The sequence below is a fragment of the Schistocerca serialis genome, chromosome 9, assembly GCF_023864345.2.
Source record: "Schistocerca serialis cubense isolate TAMUIC-IGC-003099 chromosome 9, iqSchSeri2.2, whole genome shotgun sequence".
Classification (NCBI taxonomy): Eukaryota; Metazoa; Arthropoda; class Insecta; order Orthoptera; family Acrididae; genus Schistocerca; species Schistocerca serialis.
In genome coordinates this window covers 281,765,099-281,791,144 of record NC_064646.1, presented here as the reverse complement: position 1 = coordinate 281,791,144, position 26,046 = coordinate 281,765,099, and the positions used below count along the sequence as shown (strand labels likewise).

General features: G+C 42.7%; 1 protein-coding gene across 2 annotated transcripts in view; it reads right to left on the bottom strand.

Annotated features, from left to right (window-relative positions):
- Nucleotides 1-26,046, bottom strand: part of LOC126418837 (alpha-tocopherol transfer protein-like) — a 146,632-nt gene that overhangs the window by 87,550 nt on the left and 33,036 nt on the right. The window contains exon 1 of one of the 2 annotated variants that reach the window (XM_050085815.1): nucleotides 15,064-15,178. The exons of the other annotated variant lie outside the window; for it this stretch is intronic. The gene's annotated coding sequence lies outside the window, so the exon portion shown is untranslated. Of the gene's footprint in view, nucleotides 1-15,063; nucleotides 15,179-26,046 lie in introns of those variants that run through there. 2 annotated transcript variants of the gene reach the window in all.

Genomic DNA, 26,046 nt, shown 5'->3' with positions numbered 1-26,046 from the left:
CTGTCTTTCTTTTTACTGGAACGATAGCGTGAACACCGAGAGGAAGGAAAGACGGAAGCTTTTAAGGAAATTTAGACCGGACCGGGATTTGAAACTTCGTCCTCCCGACTAGCAGTGCAGTGTATTGCCACTGAGCCGCTTCGCGCAGACACTCTCAGATAATTATTAGGATTACAGTGTATCTAAAAACCTGGCAGCGCTCTCCTTAGCTTGCACTAACGGCCTCCAGAGTTGTTTTGCTGCAGAAAACGCACGAAAACTGTTGCCGTGCTGCTCACCATGATGATATGTGGGCGTGTCGCCTGACCGCGGACTGGCTAATGCTCGCGCTGTTGACCGTGGTCGCTTAAAGCCAAGGTGAGCAGGTGTAGCCTGCCACGTAATGGTCGCTAACCGCTCCTGCGCACACTGAACGCCTCGTCTTTCCCCGGCAGACAAGTGGGCGACTTCGCACGGCGTGTTGCACCCATTGTTCATGAATTCAAAGACGGATTATACTAGATTCATTTGTGTGTGCCTTTAATCACTGTTTTTTCAAAAGACACTAGCTGATTCTTTTGAAATGTGCATGTGCATGTCCAATACATGCGTAAGTTTTCTCGTCAGTCTCTTGAAAAGAACTGAAAGTAATGTTTTACAATCCTACAAGAAAGGATTTTGTGAGTATGTAGTACTGTCTTCACATGGAGAGATGCGTTGTTGTGGTCTTCAGTCTCAAGACTTGTTGGTGCAGCCCTCCACCCTAGTCAATACTGTACAAGAGTCTTCATCCCTGCGAAACTACTGTACCCTACATCGGTTTGGATCTTGCTCTGTAGTTAAGTCGTAGCCTTCCTCTTGTAATGGTTCTTTATTTACATGACCATTACGGCACTCCAACCCCAGTTCTCGATACCAGTAATATCGTACTACTTTTCTGCGAAGTAACAGACATATTTTTGTGACAATAATCACATTTGGTTTTATTAATGTATAGGTACTCCGATGTATCGAAATATTACAGTGATAAGGTTCTTGTGTGTATTTATTTCTGTGAGACTGTCATAATGTTTGACTTACTTGTAACCGTTTTGGCGCGAATGCGCACAGAGCACTCTTTATTTCACTTTGCAGAAGTTAAGTTGTTATTTCGCTTTGTAAAAGAACAATCAAGGCTTGCGTTTGGTTAAAGCGGAAATTAAATAGATGACGATTGATACAAAACTGTTTTCTTGATGACGTGACAATTAAGAAGGAGTATATGTGAATTTAGAAGAAGTGTAATAAAAATGTGGATAGTGAACACCAAGTCAAAAATTATTTCTTCCATTCCATTTTTCTGATCTGGCATTGTTTGATCACTAAGAATTTCCTGAAAAACGCGTTTCTTAGGTCTTCAAATATTGCTAAAATACAGATCTGGACCTTCTATCAGTCAAAGAATCACCCTAGAATCAACAAGATGAGCCATAACAGCTTCGACGAAGGGAATCCATTCACGATAAGTGCCAAAATTAATGACTTTTTTTGCAGTGACTTCATTATTTCCATTCTGACGATACCATCCACAGTCAATAACTTTGTTGTTGCCCGATAACGCGAACATATGCTGCGTGAGTAGCATTATTAATCTGATTTCTAACCTACTTTGCAAGTGATGGTATTGTTAAACTCTTCAATTTTTATCCCACACACTTCGCTCCATTACGAAACTAAGAATTCCTTTATGCCTCTCAACCGATAACTGCCTTTAGTCACTATGTGCCATTAATTTCCTTTCTTCCTTGCTCGATTGAGTATCTTCTCATTAGTTACCCGCTCTCCTTGCCTGACTTTTATCATTCTCATGTAGCATCACCTTACAAAAGCTTCTATTCTCTTCTTGTCTGAACTGTTTATCGTCCACGTTTCACTTCCGTAGAAGGCTACATTCTAGAAAAATATAAGGGACGATAAAAATGTTTTCGTCCGAAGGCCGTACAGTTCAGAATCGCAATGGCAATCAGGCAAAATCACAGTGTGCATTGATGCAGTCATCCCACAGACGCACCAGATTAAAGTGCCCGTTTCCTAAAACAATGCCGGCCGGGGTGGCCGAGCGGTTCTCGGCGCTACAGTCTGGATCCGCGCGACCGCTACGGTCGCAGGTTCGAATCCTGCCTCGGGCATGGATGTGTGTGATGTCTTTAGGTTAGTTACGTTCAAGTAGTTCTAAAGTGTAGGGGACTGATGACCTTAGAAGTTAAGTCCCATAGCTCTCAGAGCCATTTTTTTTCCCTAAAACAATGTGTCTTGTTGCGCGAAGAAGTTTGTCTCCCGCACACCCTCCTTCGACAGGAATCTTCGACGTTGCGAAGCCTATTTTTAAGGGACCGAAGGCATGATAATCGCATGGGGAGAGGTGAGGACTGCAAGGCAGGTGCTCGAGTGCCTCCCACTTGTCCGTAGTGGTTGAGGCTGGCCTTCCAAACTGACCGGCGTTTTATGTAGAACCGCAACCAGGACGGAATTTTGTACATCATTCCACGACGGTAGCTTTCGACAGACAATTAGCCCGATATACATTCTTCACTCTGCGGTGGAAGTCTGTCGGTGTTTGTACTTCGGCAGCGAAGAAAAGAAAAACAGATGTCACAGTAAGTCGTACAATTTATGGCGTCACCGTAAGGCATAAAATTTACTAGCAAACATTCCATTCCTCTCCTGAAACTGCTTGAACTTCACTTACTTTGGTAATGTTGAATGTCGCCATTCCATGGGTTCCTGATTTGGCTCAGGTGCAATGTTAACCTCCCGTTTTCATCACCTGTGTCAATTTGCTTTAAAAACACGTCACTTTCCTCACTGTGGCGTTCTAGGAGAGTCAAAGAACTAGCTAAACGTCAATTTTTTCTACGCCCCAGTCAGCATTTTCAGTACCCAGCTTGAGCTTAACTTTCGATGGTTTAAACGTTCTGTAACATCAAAATGAAGCACATTTTTTGACGCTGAGAAAACTTATCACATAACCACGCGACTGGGAAATACCATGTAAATTATAGTGCCAGTCCCAAGCCTGGGTAAAGAAGGTGGGTTGGGCATGGGGCTAACAGGCCTATCACGCAAAAAGAGGTAGTTACGGAACCAAAGGACAAAGGAAAGCGGACGGATGTTACAGGTAATGGCCTTGGCATAGGAGACGGCATAGATGGAGAGCCAAGGCAGCCAGCAGAGAAGAGTGGGCGGAGTTTCTCCAGGAGGCCAAGGCCCTGCACGGACTGTAGCGCCGGCCGGTGTGGCCGTACGGTTAAAGGCGCTTCAGTCTGGAACCGCGTGACCGCTACGGTCGCAGGTTCGAATCCTGCCTCGGGCATGGATGTGTGTGATGTCCTTAGGTTAGTTAGGTTTAATTAGTTCTAAGTTCTAGGCGACTGATGACCTCAGAAGTTAAGTCGCATAGTGCTCAGAGCCATTTGAACCATTTGGACTGTAGCGCCAAGGAGTAAGTAAGCAATTTATAACGTCGAAATCGTGAAGTGTCCGCTCTCCCTCACTTTTTCCATCATCTTTCTGCACCAGGTCGTTTTCTCTATACGATTCCCTGATATGACAATGAATTTCAGCCGTTTACACGCCTTTAACACTAAGAATACGAACACAGTGCATATTTCACAGTCGGCGGGATTGTCAACCGGAGAAGGCATTTCAAATACTCAGGAACAAACAGCGAATGCATTAATAGACCACAGTATTATTGCAGCTGGAGTGAGGACTCTTCGTACAGCTTATCGTGAGATTTCATAGTGATATTTCACGAGGAATTGCTGAACCGCTTGATAGTATATGCACAACGATCTTGAAATCATTCGCAATGTGATGCGTTTTCCTTGGTCACCACAACTGTATTTGTTCTCTGTAACGTCGCCGTTTGTTTCCGATAAAGGCCGCGGGAGACCGTGTGCAATACACTACTGGCCATTAAAATTGATACACAAGGAAGAAATGCAGATGATAAACGGGTTTAAATTGGACAAATATATTATAGTAGAACTGATATGTGATTACATTTTCACGCAATTTGGGTGCATAGATATTGAGAAATCAATACCCAGAACAACCACCTCTGGCCGTAATAACGACCTTGATACGCTTGAGCATTGAGTCAAACAGAGCTTGGATGGCGTGTACAGGTACAGCTGCCCATGCAGCTTCAACACGATACCACAGTTCATCAAGAGTAGTGACTGGCGCATTGTGATGAGCCAGTTGCTCGACCACCATTGACCAGACGTTTTGAATTGGTGAGAGATCTGGAGAATGTGCTGGCCAGGGCAGCAGTCGAACATTTTCTGTACCCAGAAAGGCCTGCACAGGACCTGCAACATGCGGTCGTGCATTATCCTGCTGAAATGTAGGGCTTCACAGGGATCGAAAGAAGGGTAGCACCACAGGTCGTAACACATCTGAAATGTAACGTCCACTGTTCAAAGTGCCGTCAATGCGAATAAGACGTGACCGAGACGTGTAACCAATGGCACCCCATACCATCACGCCGGGTGTTACGCCAAAATGACGATGACGAATACACGCTTCCAATGTGCGTTCACCGCGATGTCGCCAAACACGGATGCGACCATCATGATGCCAGAAACAGAACATGGATTCATCCGAAAAAATTACGTTTTGCCATTCGTGCACCCAGGTTCGTCGTTGAGTACACCATCACAGGCGCTCCTGTCTGTGATGCAGCGTCAAGGGTAACCGCAGCCATGGTCTCCGAGCTGATAGTTCATGCTGCTGTAAACGTCGTCGAACTGTTCGTGCAGATGGTTGTTGTCTTGAAAACGTCCCCATCCGTTGACCCAGGGATTGAGACGTGGCTGCACGATCCATTACAGCCATGCGGATAAGATGCCTGTCATCTCGACTGCTAGTGATACGAGGCCGTTGGTATCTAGCACGGCGTTCCGTATTCCCCTCCTGAACCCATCTTTTTTTTGGTCATCAGTCTACTGACTGGTTTGATGCGGCCCGCCACGAATTCCTTTCCTGTGCTAACCTCTTCATCTCAGAGTAGCACTTGCAACCTACGTCCTCAATTATTTGCTTGACGTATTCCAATCTCTGTCTTCCTCTACAGTTTTCGCCCTCTACCGCTCCCTCTAGTACCATGGAAGTCATTCCCTCATGTCTTAGCAGATGTCCTATCATCATGTCCCTTCTCCTTATCAGTGTTTTCCACATATTCCTTTCCTCTCCCATTCTGCGTAGAACCTCCTCATTCCTTACCTTATCAGTCCACCTAATTTTCAACATTCGTCTATAGCACCACATCTCAAATGCTTCGATTCTCTTCTGTTCCGGTTTTCCCACAGTCCATGTTTCACTACCATACAATGCTGTACTCCAGACGTACATCCTCAGAAATTTCTTTCTCAAATTAAGGCCGGTATTTGATATTAGTAGACTTATCTTGGCCAGAAATGCCTTTTTTGCCATAGCGAGTCTGCTTTTGATGTCCTCCTTGCTCTGTCCGTCATTGGTTATTTTACTGCCTAGGTAGCAGAATTCCTTAACTTCAATGACTTCGTGACCATCAATCCTGATGTTAAGATTCTCGCTGTTCTCATTTCTACTACTTCTCATTACCTTCGTCTTTCTCCGATTTACTCTCAAACCGTACTGTGTACTCATTAGACTGTTCATTCCGTTCAGCAGATCATTTAATTCTTCTTCACTTTCACTCAGGATAGCAATGTCATCAGCGAATCGTATCATTGATATCCTTTCACCTTGTATTTTAATTCCACTCCTGAACCTTTCTTTTATTTCTATCATTGCTTCCTCGATGTACAGATTGAAGAGTAGGGGCGTAAGGCTACAGCCTTGTCTTACACCCTTCTTAAGACGAGCACTTCGTTCTTGATCGTCCACTCTTATTATTCCCTCTTGGTTGTTGCACATATTGTATATGACCCGTCTCTCCCTATAGCTTACCCCTACTTTTTTCAGAATCTCGAACAGCTTGCACCATTTTATATTGTCGAACGCTTTTTCCAGGTCGACAAATCCTATGAAATTGTCTTGATTTTTCTTTAGCCTTGCTTCCATTATTAGCCGTAACGTCAGAATTGCCTCTCTCGTCCCTTTACTTTTTCTAAAGTCAAACTGATCGTCACTTAGCGCATTCTCAATTTTCTTTTCCATTCTTCTGTATGCTATTCTTGTAAGCAGCGTCGATGCATGAGCTGTTAAGCTGATTGTGCGATAATTCTCGCACTTGTCAGCTCTTGCCGCCTTCGTAATTGTGTGGATGATGCTTTTCCGAAAGTCAGATGGTATATCGCCAGACTCATATATTCTACACACCAACGTGAATAGTCGTTTTGTTACCACTTCCCCCAATGATTTTAGAAATTCTGATGGAATGTTATCTATCCCTTCTGCCTTATTTGACCGTAAGTCCTCCAAAGCTCTTTTAAATTCCGATTCTAATACTGGATCCCCTATCTCTTCTAAATCGACTCCTGTTTCTTCTTCTATCACATCAGACATAGAGGCTTTCAGTGTATTCTTTCCACCTATCTGCTCTCTCCTCTGCATTTAACAGTGGAATTCCCGTTGCACTCTTAATGTTACCACCGTTGCTTTTAATGTCACCAAAGGTTGTTTTGACTTTCCTGTATGCTGAGTCTGTCCTTCCGACAATCATATCTTTTTCGATGTCTTCACATTTTTCCTGCAGCCATTTCGTCTTAGCTTCCCTGCACATCCTATTTATTTCATTCCTCAGCGACTTGTATTTCTGCAGTCCTGATTTTCCCGGAACATGTTTGTACTTCCTCGTTTCATCAATCAACCAAAGTATTTCTTCTGTTATCCATGGTTTCTTCGCAGCTACCTGCTTTGTACCTATGTTTTCCTTCCCAACTTCTGTGATGGCCCTTTTTAGAAACGTCCATTCCTCTTCAACTGTACTGCCGCCCTCTTTGACAAGGCCGTTGGCAGAATGAGGCTGACTTCTTATGCCGGAAGTCTTCGGTCGCCAATGCTGATTATTTATTAAAATTTAGACAGTGGTGGGGATCGATCCCGTAACCTAAGACATTTAGATTATGAATCAAAGACGCTACCCCTAGACTACGGGTTTTTCCTGAACCCAACGATTTCATATTCTGGTAACAGTCATTGGATCTCGACCAACGCGAACAGCAATGTCACGATACGATAAACCGCAATCGCGATAGGCTACAATCCGACCTTTATCAAAGTCGGAAACGTGATGGTACGCATTTCTCCTCCTTACACGAGGCATCACAACAACGTTTCACCAGGCAACGCCGGTCAACTGCTGCTTGTGTATGAGAAATCGGTTGGAAACTTTCCTCATGTCAGCACGGTGTAGGTGTCGCCACCGGCGTCAACCTTGTGAGAATGCTCCGAAAAGCTGATCATTTGCATGTCACAGCATCTTCTTCCTGTCAGTTAAATTTCGCATCTGTAGCAAGTCGTGGTGTAGCAATTTTAATGGCCAGTAGTGTATATACAGGGTGAGTCCTGTAAACTGTAACACACCTTTTATTTCATGAACGGTTACACGTATCGAAACGCGGTTTTCGGCCAATGTTAGAGCATCGAGGGCCATGTATGTTTTTTTGGTTAATGTTTTTAGCCCTAGTATAAGCTGAGATACCGAAGAAAGTACGTTTTTTAAATGAAACCATATACTTTTTATAATTGCATTCGATAGCTCTTGAGAAGACAATTACAGAGATATAGCGTTTGCTAATGTTGCCGTCGAAACCTGTCGTAAAATATTTGAAAACGTCCTAGAATGTGAGAGCACGATGGCCGGAAACGGCATTTGCGGTGCAAACACTGCCAAGCAGGGGTTTAGGGTCCAGGCTGGTTAGCTGTACACCGTAAGGTAGACCTGCACTGCAAAATGGTTGAAATGGCTATGAGCACTTTGGGACTTAACTTCCGAGGTCATCAGTCCCCTAGAACTTAGAACTACTTAAATCTAACTAACCTAAGGACATCATACACATCCATGCCCGAGGCAGGATTCGAACCTGCGACCGTAGCGATCGCGCGGTTCCAGACTGTAGCGCCTAGAACCGCTCGGCCACTGCGGCCGGCCCTGCACTACAAAAACAAAGCTTTATTTCCTCTTGAACCGACTTACGACCTAGATGCACTTTCGAATGTTGTATGTGGAAATACTACATAGGCTAGAATCTAGAGTATCGCAAAGAGCTTAGAAGAACTATTTAACACTTGTGTATCCTCCCGAATTTACGCGAGCTGAAAAAGGGAAATCAACTATTCGGTCTACAAAAATAAAGAGAGCTTACGCGCTGCAAAAAGCAACTCCTGTATTAAATACTTAACTGTTAGAGAGAAGATTTAATCTTTATTTTCCTGTACGTGGCTTTGTGCTTCTCAGAGGTAAAACACATGTTATCGGACAGTTGTGGTGGTGGTAAGTTCCTATGAGGCCGAATTGCTGAGGTCATCGGTCGTTAGGCTTACACACTACTTAATCTAACTTAAACTAACTTACGCTAAGGACAACACACACACACACACACACACACATATATATATATATATATATATATATATATATATATATATATATATATGCCCGACGGAGGACTCAAACCTTAATTTTTTTCCTACTGTCGGGCCTCGATCCACCTCTTCTTGCCCGTCAATTGTGCTCGCCGTTTCTACCTTCATTAGCCTGGCTTCAGTGCCGTTCATAATATTGTATTAAAAGCAAGTCGAAAGATCATTAACAAAATTGTAATGTTTTCTGCATTTGTTGGTGTTTCTTCTTAAGAAGAGACGAAAGCCACTGAAAACTGCAAATCATATCTTTCGTGTTTGAAGACGGGAAGAAGCTGACGAAGAAAAGGAACGCAAAGCTTCTTCCTGGAAAAGAATGTAGAATTTTGTCTCTGTATTTTAGGTGATTTCTTCTTAGGACTAAATATTTATTCTTATAAAATTAAAATATCATCTTTGTTTAGCGAAATAAAAGGAAACTGTAACTTCCTTTCGTTAATAAAACGAACTGAACAAAAAATTAAATTAGTAAATAAATAATGACTCTTGGTTCGGAAATTTATGTTCCTTTCTGATAGAGTCAGAAATACTCTTTCTCTGTTGCGAGATGACCACAGTACGTGTTTCTAGATGGTTCTACTTAAGAAATTTGCATAATTTTCTTGTAGTTTTTGGTTTTCGTTAGGTAGTGACTCCCAATAATCATCTTAAATCTTGTTTCCTTCTTTGAAGATGTATTCGGTGTGCCCTTTGACCCAATTAGTAGCGTTCCGTTTCGTCATTTGGTACGGAACTGTATCTGGGGCCAAGAAATGTGTTGGGGTGAAGACGTTGGGAGAAGTTCTGTTGATGAGTGTTGACTTCTGTCTGACTAGGGCCCAAATTTCTTTCACTTCCATGCATGTTGTGTGTCCGTGAGAAGGATGGCGTGACGTTTGACGTTCGTTGGTATATTCCTGTTTACTAATGTGTACCACGTTGCTTTGACCTCTGGCGATAGATCTTTACTGTGTATATTCTTCGATATTGTTTCCCAGTCTTTGTCTTTATACTTTCGTTCAATAATATTTGTGGGCTTGCATTCCATCAGTTTTTCATTGATTATATCTTTTTCTCCAAGTTTAATTTGCACATAACTGTATTCGAAGAAAAAATGTTTGAGATGATAAAGTCCGTTGGGGATGTGTTGAACATATATGGGAGGATCAACGTTGGTTGGAACTGTTTTACTAAGCAGGTGGGCTGTTAAGCTGTGTCGTGGTTTTTCCACATTCAGTGCGTATTGCACCCATATAGGGATTGCGACCTGTTATAGGAATCCGTGAGGTTTAGCCCTTCATTTTCTGTGGTGAGCGTGAGCCTGTCAAACCTAACTATGAATGCGTGGCCGAGGCTGACGAAATAGCCTGATGCGGCATTAATTCTTTGGGCTGTTCCGCGAGCTGTCCGCAGATTTGCGCCACGTTATTGATATTTGATATAATTTGTACATGTGCGGGATGAACACTTTGGATCCAGACTAATACTATGGTCTTTAGCTCTGGCTCTAAGGGCTGTGAGGGGCTTCCGATAGTTCGCAGGTATGGTGTGCTGATGCTGTGTCCGAAATCAAATTTGTTTGTTATGGCAGGTAATTGTCCACGTTGCTGTGGATTGATTGCCCTGTCCGAGGTTCATAATGCCAGATTTCCTTGTGTTGACTCCGGCGCTCGATAGACGTGATTGAAAATCTGTATTGCTCTGTCGAGTAAGGATGTCTTGATTACCTTACCAAAAATCCAATGTCACCTGCATACGCCACACTCTGGAGCCAAATTTCGTACTGTGAGGCGTTGATCGCTTGTTGCGGTTTTCATCAACCTGCGGCATACCTGTTGGCTGAGATCAGAACGAGCTCTTACGTTAAGCAACGTTTCTAATGTGTTATCTTGTGCGGAAGCAAACAAGCGCTGAGAGGTGCGTGAATTATTGATTTTTCCTCGTCGTACGGACAAGGTCGAGGCAACAGTGTTTAGCACATGCTGTGAGCTGCTAACGAAAAGATTACACGGTACACTCGTATTTACGTAAAATTAAATGTTTAAATAATGTTTCAAGACCTGATAATATTATCCAAGACTATGAAAAGGTTAAATATTGTGAATCTCAGCACTATTCGCTAATTACACTGAAGCGCCAAAGAAACTGTTATAGGTATGTGTATTCCAAATTCAAAAATATGTAAACAGCAGAATACGACGCTGCGGTACACAACACCTACATAAGACAAGTGCCTAGCGCAGTTGTTAGGTCGGTTACTGCTGCTACAACAGCAGGTTATCAAGATTTAAGTGACTTTGAACGTGGTGTTATAGTCGGCGCACAAGCGATAGGACATAGCATTCCGGAGGCAGCGATGAAGTGATTTTCCCGTACGACCATTTCAGGAGTGTACCGTGAATATTAGGAATCCGCTAAAACATCAATCTGCGACATCGCTGCGGCCGGGAAAATATCTTGCAAGAACGGGACCAACGACGACTGAGGAGAATCGTTCAAAGTGACAGAAGTGCAACCTTTGCGCAAATTGCTGCAGCTTTCAGTGCTAGGCCATCAACAAGTGTCAGCGAGCAAACCCTTCAACGAAACATGATCGGTATGGCCTTTCGCAGCCGGAGGCCCGCTCGTGTGGTATTGATGATTGCACGACACAAAGCTTTACACTTCGCCTGGGGGCGTCAACGCCGACATAGGACCGTTGATGACTGGAAACATGTTGTCTGGTCGGATGAGTCTCGTTTCCAATTGTATTGGATGTGTACTGGTATGGAGACAACCTCATGAATCCATGGACACTGCATGTCAGCAGGGGACTGTTCAAGCTGGTGGAGGCTCAGTAAAGGTGTGGAGCACGTGTAGTTGGAATGATATGGGACCGCTGATACGTCTAGATATGACTGTGACAAGTGACACGTACACAAGCATCCTATCTAATCACCTGCATCCATTCATGTCCATTGTGCATTCCGACGGACTCCAGCAGTTCCAAAAGGACAACGCGACACCCACATGTCCTGAATTGCTACAGAGTGGCTCCAGGAACACTCTTTTGATTTTAAACACTTCCGCTGGTTACCAAACTCCCCAGACATGAACATTGTTGAGCATATCTGGGATGCCTTGCAACGTGCTGATCAAAAGAGATCTCCACCACTTCGTACTCCTACGGATTTATGGACAGCCCTGCACGATTCATGGTGTCAGTTCCCTCTAACTCTACCTCAGATATTAGTTGAGTCCATGCCAAGTCATGTTGTGGCACTTCTGCGTGCTCTCGGGGGCCCTACACGATATTAAACAGTTTCTTTGGTTCTTCAGTGTAGTTACTTCAAAATACACCTTTTGTAAAATGTTAAGGGGCAGCGTAATATTACATATAGAAAGTTCTACTTTTGAAATTAGATGCAGTTTATCATTAGCACAGATGGTAGAAGTTTCCATAGAGCTACCTCTTTTACTTTTTGATTTATTCCACTTTTTCGAGATTTTAAATGTGCACAATATTAGAGAGTTCTACTCCTGGAATTAGGTTCAGTTTATCACAAAAAATGATAGAAGTTTTCATGGAGCTACCTCCCCTGCTTTTTGAATTATTACGAGAAAACTATTTTCGTTTCCGAAATTTGTTAAACGAGTTAGTTTAAGTAACCTTCGTCTTTATGATACAATGCCAAGACATCAGCAATATATTTATTACATGTAGAAGTGAAGCTGGGATTAGATAACATTGTAATTTTACGAATGTAAACAAATAAAGAAGGAGACAGTTCGGAGGCCAACATCCACCTTCAGTTCCATTTGAAAAATTCTTTTGTTCTAAATTTAAAAGTTATCGGGCTAAGAATTTGACAGAACATAAATAGAGTACAGATGTACTTAGTGAAAAATTGTGATTGTTATAGTTCTTCAACTAACAACAATATAAATAATTTTGCAGTCATAGAAAGTGTTGATAGGAGCTGCTGTCTAAGCTAGAAGCGATTTCGGAGCGATTGCATCGTTCGCCGTTTGCACCGAGCATATTTAAAGAACGAGTTGCCTGCACCTGAAAATTATTCGATCGTTGTCATTCATATGGAAATGTGTTATGCTCCGCTATAAGAATGTGCCGTGATTTTGTCCAGAACAGTAACCGCTTAAGCTTCGAATGGCTTTAACGATGACGGACGTTAGTGTGTTTCGGTCGAATGATATATTATTTATATCTCGTGAAACTGTGTAAAAGTGAACTTAACTTAAATTAAGAATTTATTTTTAAATTCCGTGTTTCGTTCGCGGCGTTCTGTTTTTGTGTGCTGCCTGCTGTATTAGAGAAAACCACGTGGCTATTGACTTTAATTATTCTCTACTTTTAAGGCAACTTTACGTAATTAGGAACAAAAAGTAGAAATCGTTTCTGAACTGTGTCGAGTTCTGAGTGCGATAAGACAAGTCTTAATGATTTACGAAACTACACGAAATGTGTTCGCAGTTGCGAATACGAACAACCTCCATCTGTGTAAAGGAATGACGACAGTGAAAATTTTTGTCTGACCAGGACTCGAACTTGAATATCCCGCTTTACACAAACGGTCGCCTTAATAGCTTTTATCCTTTCTTATTTATTTGGTTCGACTCTGTTATTGCCATTTGGTATGCGGTGGCGTCACAGGACGCCCTTTCAAGTTCATCGCTGAATACTTCAGTCAGTCTTCTGATCGGACACGCTGACCTTCTGCCGGCAAGCGCTTTGGCTACCCGTGCAAGACCCACGGCCAGTACCAAACTGTCATATGTCACAGTTCCTGCGTCACAACCTTCGATGTACTCACATTATGTAATTTCCATACGGGGGAGGACATATCAACTGAAAGTCATTGCCTGGTATCGGCGGATAAATACAATATTGCAGTGCTGGTGTTGTTACACAGACACTGCAAAATCGTATTTGTAAAACTGACACTTATGCATGTGAAATTTAGCTACAATATAATGATCAGTAAATCACGGTCGTCCCTGACTCCTTTGCATTATTCTTTGATAGTTAGAGCATTTTATTTCAGTTTTGGCGAGGTGAATGGTGGACCTGTGGACAGAACACTACGAATAGCACGTTCTCCATCTCTCTCTTACTGTTCGCATATCAGTTCTTAGGCTCTTGTAAAAGGTTGAGGTATCCAAAAATTGCACAAGACTACAAAACGTTTCAACTTGTAAAGTAAATAACAAACCAACCACGCCTGTAGAACGAGTGTGTTTACGGGTCATGTTTAGCTGAAGTGAATTCTCATGAGGTGTGCTTGTTCGGTTTAAGAGGGCACTTTGTTTTCCTTCGTGATCAGTCGAGAAACATGCATCCACATGCATAGCAGTATCCAGTCATACTTAATTCATCCATGAGCGCTCGTAGCGTCTAGTCACTCTATCATTCGATTATACGTGGCCAACTACTTTGGTGAATTTGTTTTTGTGAATGTTGTGAAATCCTGGTATATTACGCCCCTTTATAGCCGCTTGCTAAGTTTCTCAAATAGTGAACATCAAACATATTTTGGGGCGTTAAGCATATTTATCTGCTTGCTGTGTTGTTCGTTCTTGGAAGCACGTGGCTTTGCATGTATACAAACAGCACTGGTTATATCGTGACTCCTTGACCTATCTAACGACTCTGTTTCGACAAGTGAGGCACTCGCTTCGAAGCACCTCATGTTTTACATAATATTTCAGTTCCCTGGTAAGTGTTTGTATCACCGTTTGCTGAAGAATGGAGTACAGCAAGCATTCCACGAGTGTTGGCGTATAAGATGAACCTCTTTACATCAGAAATCTATTGGTTTTGCAGTCTCCTTTTCTAATATTAACTAATCTGTTTCCTTCCGAGACACATGAACAAATTTTAATACGAAGAGTCCAGACCACAAACAATATTTTAAAAACCGGGGACAGGTTTCGACCAATATCTGATCACCCTCAGGCCTTCACATACAGCCACTGTTTTTTAAAAGAAAATATTTTACGCGGGCTACATTTTTTATTCCATTTACTATAGTATTTTGTGACAGATGGCATATCCTAAAACCACGTTTCAAAAAAATTTGTTCCGGACAGTGGCAAGACACTAACGCCTAAGAAGATAGCTTTCAGTAGATTAACAGAGAGAAATGACTACGGCAGTGGTAAAGCACTCGAATCGCATTCCGGAAGGACTGAAGACCACATCCTCACCAGGCCATGAAGACTGACGTTACCAGTAATTTTTCTAGGTCGCTTGAAATAAAGGTTATGATGGTTCCTTTAAAAAAGAGTACGGCCGATTTTCTTCACCTTCATTAGCCATCTCTAACTTGTGCTCCGTCTCTAATGACCTTGCTGTCGAAGAGTTGGTAAACCCTAATTTTCCTTGCTTTTTCTGTTAGATGTCAATTAATCTTCCTTCGTTTTTTCTGCGAGAATAGGAGCAATCTTGGACTAAGGCAAAGAAGGCACTGCAGTAGGCTAGGTAGCGTCACTTACCTACAGGCAGAGTGTTGGTCGTGCTTATAATGACAAACTATGCCACTGAACCAGCGGAATACAGAGACTGCAGGACTTGCATTCGTACACCACTCGACTGAGACTGCCATCAGCGAGCTGGCGCACGGCGCCACAGCTGAAATGTCTTCATGACTTTTACTCCTATTAAAACTCGTTATCTATTCATGAGGCGTACAGTGTATTGATGAAATCATTGAATCGACCTCTCAGCGGTATTAGGTCAACGAGGAACTGGAACGGCTCCGTGAGATGTGGGCTGTAGTCGTCCCGCTACCAAACGTTGGTCACGTCTAACAAAACATGCACCATAAAACTGTTATCGGTCGTTCACTTGCAGAAAAAGAGAAACTTATCATTAGAGTTTTTTTCTAATTTTCACTCTGTTTCATAACTAAAATTTTATTTTGAATTATAGCACCTTGAATCGGTAACTTTTCTTTTAGTTTCAGTGTTGTGTCGACAGGGAAGGGAATTCAAAGAAGATCAGAATTTAAAAGAGCTTGAAAGACTAGAGAGCAAATAAGGGAGAAGGGATAGATAACTTTCCTCGGAATTTCTAAAATCATTGGAGGCAATGGCAACAAAACGACTATTCGGGTTTGTGTGTATAATTTGTAAGACACGTGATATACCTTCGGAATTGCGGAAAAAACGCCGTCCATACTATTCTGAAGATAGCAAGAGCCGAAAAGTACGAGAATTACTGCACAATAAATTTAGCAACTCAAGAATTCAAGTTGCTGACAACAATAATATACAGAAGAATGGGAAAGAAAATTGAGCATCTGTTAGATGGCGATGAGTTTGGCTTTAGGAGAGATAAAGGAACCAGGCATACAATTTTGAAGTTGCGGTTGATAATGAAAGCGACACTGAATAAAAATCAAGACACGTTCATAGGATTTGTCGACCTGGAAGAAACGTTCGACAGTGTCAAATGATTCAAGATGTTTGAAATTTTGAGAAAAATAGGCAGTAAGGTATAGAGAAAGACGGGTAATATGCAACACGTACAAGAATCAAGAGGGAACCATAAGATGGAAGACCAAGAAAGAAGTGCAGGATTAAAAACGGTGTAAGACAGGGACGTTGTCTTTCATCCGTATTGTTCAACCTAGATTTTGGAGGACAATGACGGAAATAAAAGGAAGATTCGAGAGTGATATTAAAATTCAAAGTGACAGGGTATCAACGATAAGATTCGCTGATGACATTGCTTTCCTAAGCGAAGATGAAGAAGAATTACAGGATCTCTTGAATGGAATGAAAGATGTAATGACTACAGAATATGGACTAAGAGTAAATCGAAGAAATACGTGTATATTGAGAAGCAGCAGAAACGAGGACAGCGAGAGACTTAACATCAAAATTGGTGACGACGAAGTAGACTTAAGGCTATGATTGAGGAAGAAATTTCTGAGAATGTACGTTTGTACCACAGCATTGTATGGTATTGAATAATGGACTGTGGGGATATCGGAACGGAAGAAAATCTAAGCATTTGAGGTGTGTTGTTACAGAAAATTGTCGAAAATTACATGGACTGGTAAGGTAAGGAATGACGTTCTCCGTAGAATCTGCGAAGAAAGAGATATATGGAAAACACAGAAAAAGAGAACGTGTAGGATGGTAGGATATGTGCTGGGCCATCAGGGAGAAAACTCCATTGCCCTAAAGGGAGGTATAGAGTGTTAAGCTATAGTGGAAGACAGAGTTGGAACAACCAGAAAATAATTGAGGATGTAGGTTGCAAGTGTTACTCCGAGATGAAACGGTTGACGCTGGGGAGTTATTCGTGGCGAGTGGCATCAAACTAGTCAGAAGACTGACGACTCAACCAAAGCGAACACGAATTAGCGCTCTCGGATGCCACAGCCCGATTCCTTGCATAAGAACGGTACAAAAATTTCTTTACTGCAATTTGGTCTCATGCATATTTTTAGTAAAAATGGACAGTGTAGTCTCTTGGCTTACAAGTGTATCAATTCAGTACCACCAAGCTATACTCACCACACTACTTTTTTGCTGCAATAAAGAAAGAATCTGGAAAAGTATCCTTAAAAAGCTATCTTTACTGAACAGAAGCGTTGCGACCACCGTAAAGGTGAATGACTCCCCTTAACCCGCCTGGAACAGTTACCGAAGTGAAAAGCACAACTGCACGTGACTAATGGGACACCTTGTGTACTTCGTCGTAGTTGACAAATCACCCATTCTAGAGGACTCTATATTCAGTGTTGCTCGAGAGCATCACAAACTGCAAAACTATCCCACATACAAAACTCTCTTTCAAAACTTTTTAAGTTTGCACTGTCATATACGGGCATGCCTAACCCAAGTGAGACAAGTCTTCTGTATCGCTTTAATTAAGTGGACTGAGTGTTAATAATATTTTAGCCAACCTCCGACGAACTACGACGACGCGGTCATGAAGAGAATGATAGAGTGACAAGACGTTCACTCTGCTTGTTAGTGGATTTCCTTCCCTTCTTTACTTTTATTTCGTTATAAGATACATTTTAAGCCAACGACTCAGGTACTGCTTTACGCCTGCAGAAGACTCAAAATTATGTAGCTCACGAACTTAACTTTATTTCACAGTTTCTTGATTCGCTGGAAATATGAATTAAAAAACGCCTTCAGTCATAACTTTTCATGTTTTATTAAGTACACGATGCATTTCGGCTGTGTGCGTCCACCTTCAGTTGTAGTTTGCCATAATGCATGCTTTATTTATTCCCTTGAAACAGGTAAAATGCATATTCCTGTCATGAAAAGGTTTAATGTTAGATTATGGAGTACGTAAGTTAAACGAAGAAAATATGTTCGGAATAGTGGAAAAGATGAACTGTGTAAATTTACCACATGATCCAAGAAAAGCGTGTTTAGCGTTTTAGTACCATCACACATTCTTTTTTCCATGCTGTTCGTACATATCACTTCACTCAAGAGCCACAGTTAAATACACATGTTTGTAAACGCTTCGCAGATGTTTTTATACATGGTGCGATTAAAGACCCAATTATTAAACACTTGACATACGCGGGGAATAACTTGTTAGAATAGGTCTTCAAAATTACTGAAATAACTGGCTTGCGAAATCTGTTTGTTCATTTAACATAGATTGTGGTTTTTTGGTTTTGTGGAGGTATATCTCCAGTTGTTCTACCAAATTAAGGGTCCTACTAATGGGGACTTCTTTTTCACTAACTGGGCAGCACAGCTTAGCAGTACTGAATAAAGGCACCTGCACATATATTTATATTATTACCAAACTGTCCCTCTTTGACGTCAGTTTCCTACACTTACGAGACGAAATTTTGTTAGAGATATCTCTGTACAGTTAGCAAACAAGGAATCACAATGTGGTGACTAAGAGCGCGATCTGTGGTTAAACCTACATATATTGACAGCTTTTCACTTGTTTTCCGAAGTACACCTTTCATCGATGTAGAGACATAATGGAATCGACCGGCTCCACAGTTGTGCCCATATTCGGAGAATGGTTCTGTAACATTTAAAGAATTTTTGAATTTGATATCGAGTTTACTTAGAACACACTCTCCTTGAACCTCGATAAATTTAACGTGCTCTCTTTCTATGCTAGATCCTAACAGTTACAAATAATCGGAAAGAAAAAGAAAACAGAATGGAAAATCACTGAGAACGATCTTCAGGATTTTACCTGAACCAGATCTGTGCCTTCTTTATGGAAAAGACTATTACCTGCTTATAATGAGCAGAGGACTGAAAGACGACGAAATCATTGCACATGGCACATTTTGACGAAAGCTTACACTATTTTACAGGTAAGGGCTCATACTGGATTCGAACTCGTGTGGACGCCGTTTCAAATCGCAATCTGGCCACCCAGATTCGGATTTCATCAGTGTACTCACTGAATCGCTTGATGCAGTTCTCTTGATGAATCCTTCGCAAAGGACAAAGCCGGTTTCTTTTCGCAATCCAAGCTTGATTTCCATCTCTAAAGACTTTGTTGTCGACGGTACGTTAATCCACAATTTTCCTTTTTTGACATTAAGTAGCTCTGAATCAGCCGTAGAGCGAGCCACACTGCTCTTCTTATTGATGTGCTCTTCGTTCCGAAGACGAATCTTAATATGAAACTGTTCTGTAGAGTCATTCTATCTTTCACTTCTTCTTACCTTTATCTTCCTTTATGATGAATTTTACATATTACTTATCAACATGTGTACAAACACGGAGTCAAACGTAACTAACACTGAAAATTAAATTACGCACTGGCTGACAAAAACCTTGGAGCACGCGAAAGACATGTCAGCGAAACTTCGTCCACGTACACTCCATAGACTGATATGTAAATCAAACTTTTTGGTAACTTTTTCGGGAAACAGCTCTCTTGAAAGATGTATAAAATTAGTGAAAAACAGTCGAGATAGAGAAGGATATTTTGTTTAAAATGACCGGTTTCGGCCTAGTCTTAGACCAGAATAGCACTGTGAAAGATAGAAAACGTGCTAGTTAAGAAGTCAGTGACTTAATATATATAAGGCTCACCGGCCATTTGACCATCTTCCGTGCGGATGCACAAATAGTGCCCGAACTCTTACGGGAATCGGCAAAAAGCCGCGAGTAATGAGTATAATGGGCAGGGGCACTATGAATATAGTGCGGGACAATAAGTTGAGAGTGTGGGTGTCACGGGAGGCGCGCGAGAGATAAGTCCCTGCAGTCACACTATCCTCTGTGCACTCGGTGGCTCAGATGGATAGAGCGTCTGCCATGTACGCAGGAGATCCCGGGTGCGAGTCCCGGTCAGGGCACACATTTTCAACTGTCCCCGTTGACTTATATCAACGGCTGTATGCAGCTATGGGTATTCATTCCATTGTAATCGAAACAGAGTAATTTATAGCTATTAAAGTCGAAGAGTCACTACTTATCTGCTGAAGCTGACGATGTCCAGAGCAGTCAGTAGACCACAGTCGCTGAAACCGTGCTGTTGGCTAGGCAGCATTGCGTTATATAGGTCTAGTGAGGGCGTGTCTGTGCTGTATGACGTCAACGTCAGCCAGTGAGGAACGATTACATAAATTACGTATCATCTGAAGATACAGTTTATCTAAAAGGGAATAATTACAGAAAGTAGTGCCTACAGGGCAGAAAAAATGGTTAAAAATGGGAACTGTGATAAGAGCATTTAAAAGTTATTTATCTTATTTCTTGTAATATCTTCTGGCGAAAATAATTTATTTAACTGGTACAAAATATCCATAGCAGCGGCTATTTAATCAGTAGAATGTGTGTATAAACAAATGATTTTATGATAATCTATGGATTTATGATAATCTATGATAATTATGCTGTAATTACAACACAAAATTTAGTGCAGCACCGGCGCAATCTTCTGGCCTGATTCACATGGTTCAAATGGCTCTGAGCACTATGGGACTTAACTTCTGAGGTCATCAGTCCCCTAGAACTTAGGACTACTTAAACCTAACTAATCTAAGGACATCACACATATCCATGCCGGAGGCAGGTTTCGAACCTGCGACCGTAACGGTCGCGCGGTTCCAGACTGTAGCGCCTAGAACCGCTTGGCCACATCGGCCGGCTTCTGCCCTGACTTGCTATCTATGGACGCCATTGCTATGGAGACGTAGTGAGATGGCTAGCCATTATCAAAGACGTATATCGCGGTGTAGACTGGTTTTTCACTAATTTTATGTGGTGTGTAAATGATTAAAGCTGCAATCCTCTGTGAGTGGTGGAACGGTCACAAGAGTGCATTAATGTTTTTCGTGCTTAGTGTTGTTATCATGCCAGGTAGGTTAACAAGGGGCGTGAAAAGCGTCAAATGTTGAGTGGTCACTGAAAAGTACACCGATAAGTCGCCTACTCCTGTGAGGCAGCGTCAACAACAGCTGACACAGTTTGAAGGGCCCCATTGTGGGTCTCCATTTGACCAGCTGGTCGAATCGTGCAGTATACAGATTCCTAGGGCATTCAGACGTGACAGTGGCCGGATGTTGGACAGCATGGAAATGTGAGGGCAACTATACTCGTCTTTAAGGTTCCGGTCGACAACGTCTAACCACCACACGGGAGCCGGCCGCTGTGACCGAGCGGTTCTAGGCGCTTCAGTCTGGAACCGCGCGACCGCTACGGTCGCGGGTTGGAATCCTGCCTCGGGCATGGATGTGTGTGGTGTTCTTAGGCTAGTTCGGTTTAAGTAGTTCTTAAGTCTAGGGGCTGACGATCTCAGATGATACGTCCCATAGTGCTCAGAGCCATTTGACCATTTGATGAACCACAAGGGAGGGTCGCCGTTCTGTATGCCAAACACTTCGCAACGCCTTCACGTCTGCCGCCTCCATCCGAGAGTGACGGACCCTGCAAATTCTGAGCCATCAATCAGCAGGACTAGAAGTACCGTCCCCTGCGTAGACTGCCGCTAACAACGCAGTACAAACGCTTGCGTTTGGAATGGTGTCGTGACTGGGAAGCATGAACAGGCAGTGAATCGCGTCCCATTGTGTTCGGCGATGAATCTCGGTTCTGCACTACATCAGCTGACCATCGTCGACGACTATGGCGAGTATGGGAAGACGTCCCTTTCTGCCAATTGTAACGTATATGCAACAAATATGTAACGTGGCTAAAACAAACACATGGCTATGTTTTCTGTGAAAATGACTCGATAAGCAACCTGAGCTGTCAGCAATCGTAATCTAACCTGCGTAACACTGTGTGCGTGTTGTATGTGTGTCAGTTTCACTGTCATTTAAGCCCTCCACATATCGTTACATGAAAAACTAACAGCTGGCTGACAGCGTATTTGAACAAGAATTTACAAGTGATACAGTGCTACGGAATTTACTGGATTAGAGTATATGACAAGTTGTGGTGTGTCAGTGTCTCTGTTCTCACCCTAAGTTTGCACTCACATCTTTTGATGACTGCCTTTTTCCATGTGGTTTACAGCAATTCGCAGAAGCATGCATCAGCAGCGGCTAAAGGTTATTGTTACTAAGAATGAATTTAATGAACAGCAGTTAGTTTGGGTCCTGTTAACTACTAAATAACTTGTGAGGAGAAATTTCATAAATTAAGTCTATTTAAAACTTCAGAATCATCATAATCAAGTATTAATAATGACAATGACAATTACAGCGACATAGGTATCAATAATGGCTGAGCTCCAGATTAACAAATTATTTCAATTTCAAAGTTACATTAATACTTGAGTATCGTACCAGGTTGGGATGACAGTGGAGATAGAGAAGATCCAAAGAAGAGCCGCGCGTTTCGTCACAGGGTTCTTTGGTAAGCGTAATAGCGTTACGGAGATGTTTAGCAAACTCAAGTGGCAGACTCTGCAAGAGAAGCGCTCTGCATCGCGGTGTAGCTTGCTGTCCAGGTTTCGAGAGGGTGCGTTTCTGGATGAGGTATCGAATATATTGCTTCCCCCTATTTATAACTCCCGAGGAGATCACGAATGTAAAATTAGAGAGATTCGAGCGCGCCGGGAGACTTTCCGGCAGTCGTTCTTCCCGCGAACAATACGCGACTGGAACAGGAAAGGGAGGTAATGACAGTGGCACGTAAAGTGCCCTCTGCCAGACACCGTTGGGTGCCTTGCGGAGTATAAATGTAGATGTAGATGTAACACTTAATAACCACAGCATATTAATTAATTATATGTGGAGAATAATAATTATTATTTGGAGGATAAGGAGGCTTCTTTAACTGACAAGCAAAACGTGGGATTATTGCAAACTCGGACTAACAATCACGAGCCTAGCCCTGAAGTTGGTTTTGTGCTATGCTTGCAAATTTTACCTTGAATTCCATCTTCCAGCGTAGTTAAGCCATCTAAATCTCTCCTGGCTATATAAATGAAATTAGCTCTTGAGTGTGGTAAGATACGCCATCACCGACGTGAAGGCAGCGTGACACGTTTTCTGTCTCCGAGCTCTCGACCGACGCAAGAGCTGCCACTCTCACAGACAGACCACGCCTGGCAACAATGCTTAGAATCGCGCTCCCATCTGCCGCCCTCAGATTGTTACTATCGTTATCTGAGTGCTTTCACAATGAAAATAATAGTGTTGACTATATTGTTTTCGATGTAATGGAGAGTTCTGATTATTTAAAAATGAAACAGTACAGGAAGGGCAAGTGCTCATCAACGCGAAAGTAAAAGATAGATTAATTTCTTTAGAACGAAAAATTGTTCACGCTGAAAAAATGCCAGCTCCTACTGGAGCGCAAACAGATTGTGATTACGCAACAATCGGATTGCGTCAGAGGTCAGATACCTGTCGACCGTATAGGCGACAATAATAGAGGACAGTCTCATTCAAAACGCATTTGCACTAATGTCCATCAACCTGACATTAGAGTAGGCAATATTGGCTGTAGCTACGTTACATATATGTATTAGTTGTACATACGTTACACAATGTTTTAGAGATTCAGAGTGATGTTACTTCCGGTGTCATGGTGTGGGGAGCCACGAGGTATGACTTCAAGTCACGAATGGTAATGACTGTTAGAACTCTGAACGCAAAACGGTACGTTAAGGACACACTGTGTGCTCATGTGTTACCTCTCATGCGCTAGTTCCGTGGTGCCATTTTTCAACAGGACAATGCTCGTACGCACTTGACACGTGTCTCCATGAATCGTCTGCGTGGGGCAGAGGTAGTTCCATGGCCTGCTAGGTCCCCAGAGCTGACACCCAGGGAACATGTGGGGACCAGCTTGGACGTCTGCTCTGTCTCAGAGTCGATATCCAGGATATCAAAGACCAGTTACAACAGCTGTGGGTCAGATTGCCTCAGGAAACGACACGACGGTTTCATGACGCCAATGCCAAACGAGTCAGTGCACACACTCAGGCAAGACGGCAGCGTCACTACGATAACTAGACTCATACAACCAAGTTCTTTGTAAATTTGACTCGATTGTGTAATCACCGAAATAACATCGCATACTTTCTCAACCCGTGAAGTTCCATTTAGTTTCCTCGTGCCTTTTTGGATAAATCACTTTTCTGTCAGGCAAAGTAGTTGTTGATGTGCTTTTGTAAGCAATCTGCCACATTTGCTAACTATCATTTTAACTTTCTCTGTTGTAAATGTGTGACATAGAAGTACTGTTTGTTCGTGAATCATAAAAATATTTCGTTGGTGCATAAGTTCGTAGCGTTTTTCCTGTGTTTAATAAACGGAACACAGACACGTAACAGAGACTTGAGTCATCAATAATATATTCTTATTCTCTATTGACAACAGTCTGCCAACGCTGAGGTGACTTTTCGATTCCGCGATTGTGGAAATCGTGTGGTTTGGAAGCGAAGTACTCGTTGAACCATTTGCGAGCGCATTTACATCCTTGAAAGTTGTCTGCTAGAGCGCGGAAGCGTTGAAAATCTGAGGGCGCAAGATAAGGTAAATAAGGTCGGTATTGAATGACGGCCTTACCCAACTCCTGTAAAATGTTTTTGTCAGTCTAGCAGAATGGGGGTATGGGGATGGGTGTTATGGTGGAGTAGTATCACTTCTCGAAGCCTTCCTGGTCGTTGGTATTGGATTGCGTCTGCAAGACGTCTCAGTTGTTACACCTTGGAGAAGCAATTTATAGCCCACCACACCGTCACTGTTACACCAGGTGCATAACGTTATGTTTTGTGACTGTCCAGGTTTTTGTACGGGGAGCTGCTGCTTTGTTTGGACTCAGCTGTACCTTTCCTTTCCTTATATTAGCAAGATACAGAATAGAAATAGTCGGTACTGTTCACGAGCAGCAGACATGCACATATTGCCACCCACCGATTTTCGTAAATTTGGCTTAAGAGTATGTGGTACCCTTACACCCGATTTTTGAACGCTTCCCATTGCATGAAAATGTCGCACGATAGTGCAGTGATCGCAGTTCAACACCTTTCCCAGTTCTCGAGTACACTGACGTGGATTATTATGGATTAACTGGTTTAGACGATCTTCATCAATCTCCGAAGCTATTCCTGAACATGGAAAGCTACTAACGTCAAAACGATCGTCCTTAAAACGAGAAAACCCCTTTCTTGCCGTGCTCTGTCAGTTGGCACTATCCCCATACATGGCGTAAATGTTTCTGGCTGTCTCCGCTGCTGTCACCTCTCTGCTGAACTCAGACAGAATAACAAACACGTCAAAAAAAGTTTTGCGTCACCTCGGTTCCGAGAGTTCCGGAACATGTACAGAATATTGGAGTAGAGATTAACATAAACATAATTTCCGTCCGTTTTATTGCTCATGAAAACCACACATTGCATGTTGTACCACCAAACAGCTAGAACTTCAGAAGTGGTAGTCCAGATTGCTGTACACACCGGTACCTCTAATACCCAGTACTCTTGCATTGATGCATGCCTGATTCGTCGTGGCATACTGTCCACAAATTCATCAAGGCACTGTTGTTCCAGATTGTCCCACCCCTCAAGGGCGATTCGGCGCAGATCCCTCAGAGTGATTGGTGAATCACTTCGTCCATAAACAGCCCTTTTCAATCTATCCCAGGAATGTCCGATAGGGTTCATGTCTGGACAACATGCTGGCCACTCTAGTCGAGCGATGTCGTTGTCCTCAAGAAAGTCATTCACAAGATGTGCACGATGGAGGCCCGAATTGTCGTCCATGAAAACGAATGCGTCGCCAATATGCAGCAAATATGGTTGCACTATCAGACGAAGGATGGCATTCACTTATCGTACAGCCGTTACGGCGTCTTCCATGACCAACACCGGCGTACGTCGGCCCCACATAATGCCATCCAAAAACACCAAGGAAACTGCACGTTGTTGCACTCGCTGAACAGTGTGTCTAAGGCACTCAGCCTGAACGGGTTGCCTCCAAACAAGTCTCCGATGATTGTCTGGTTGAAGACATTTGCGACACTCATCGGTGAAGAGAACGTGATGCCAATCCTGAG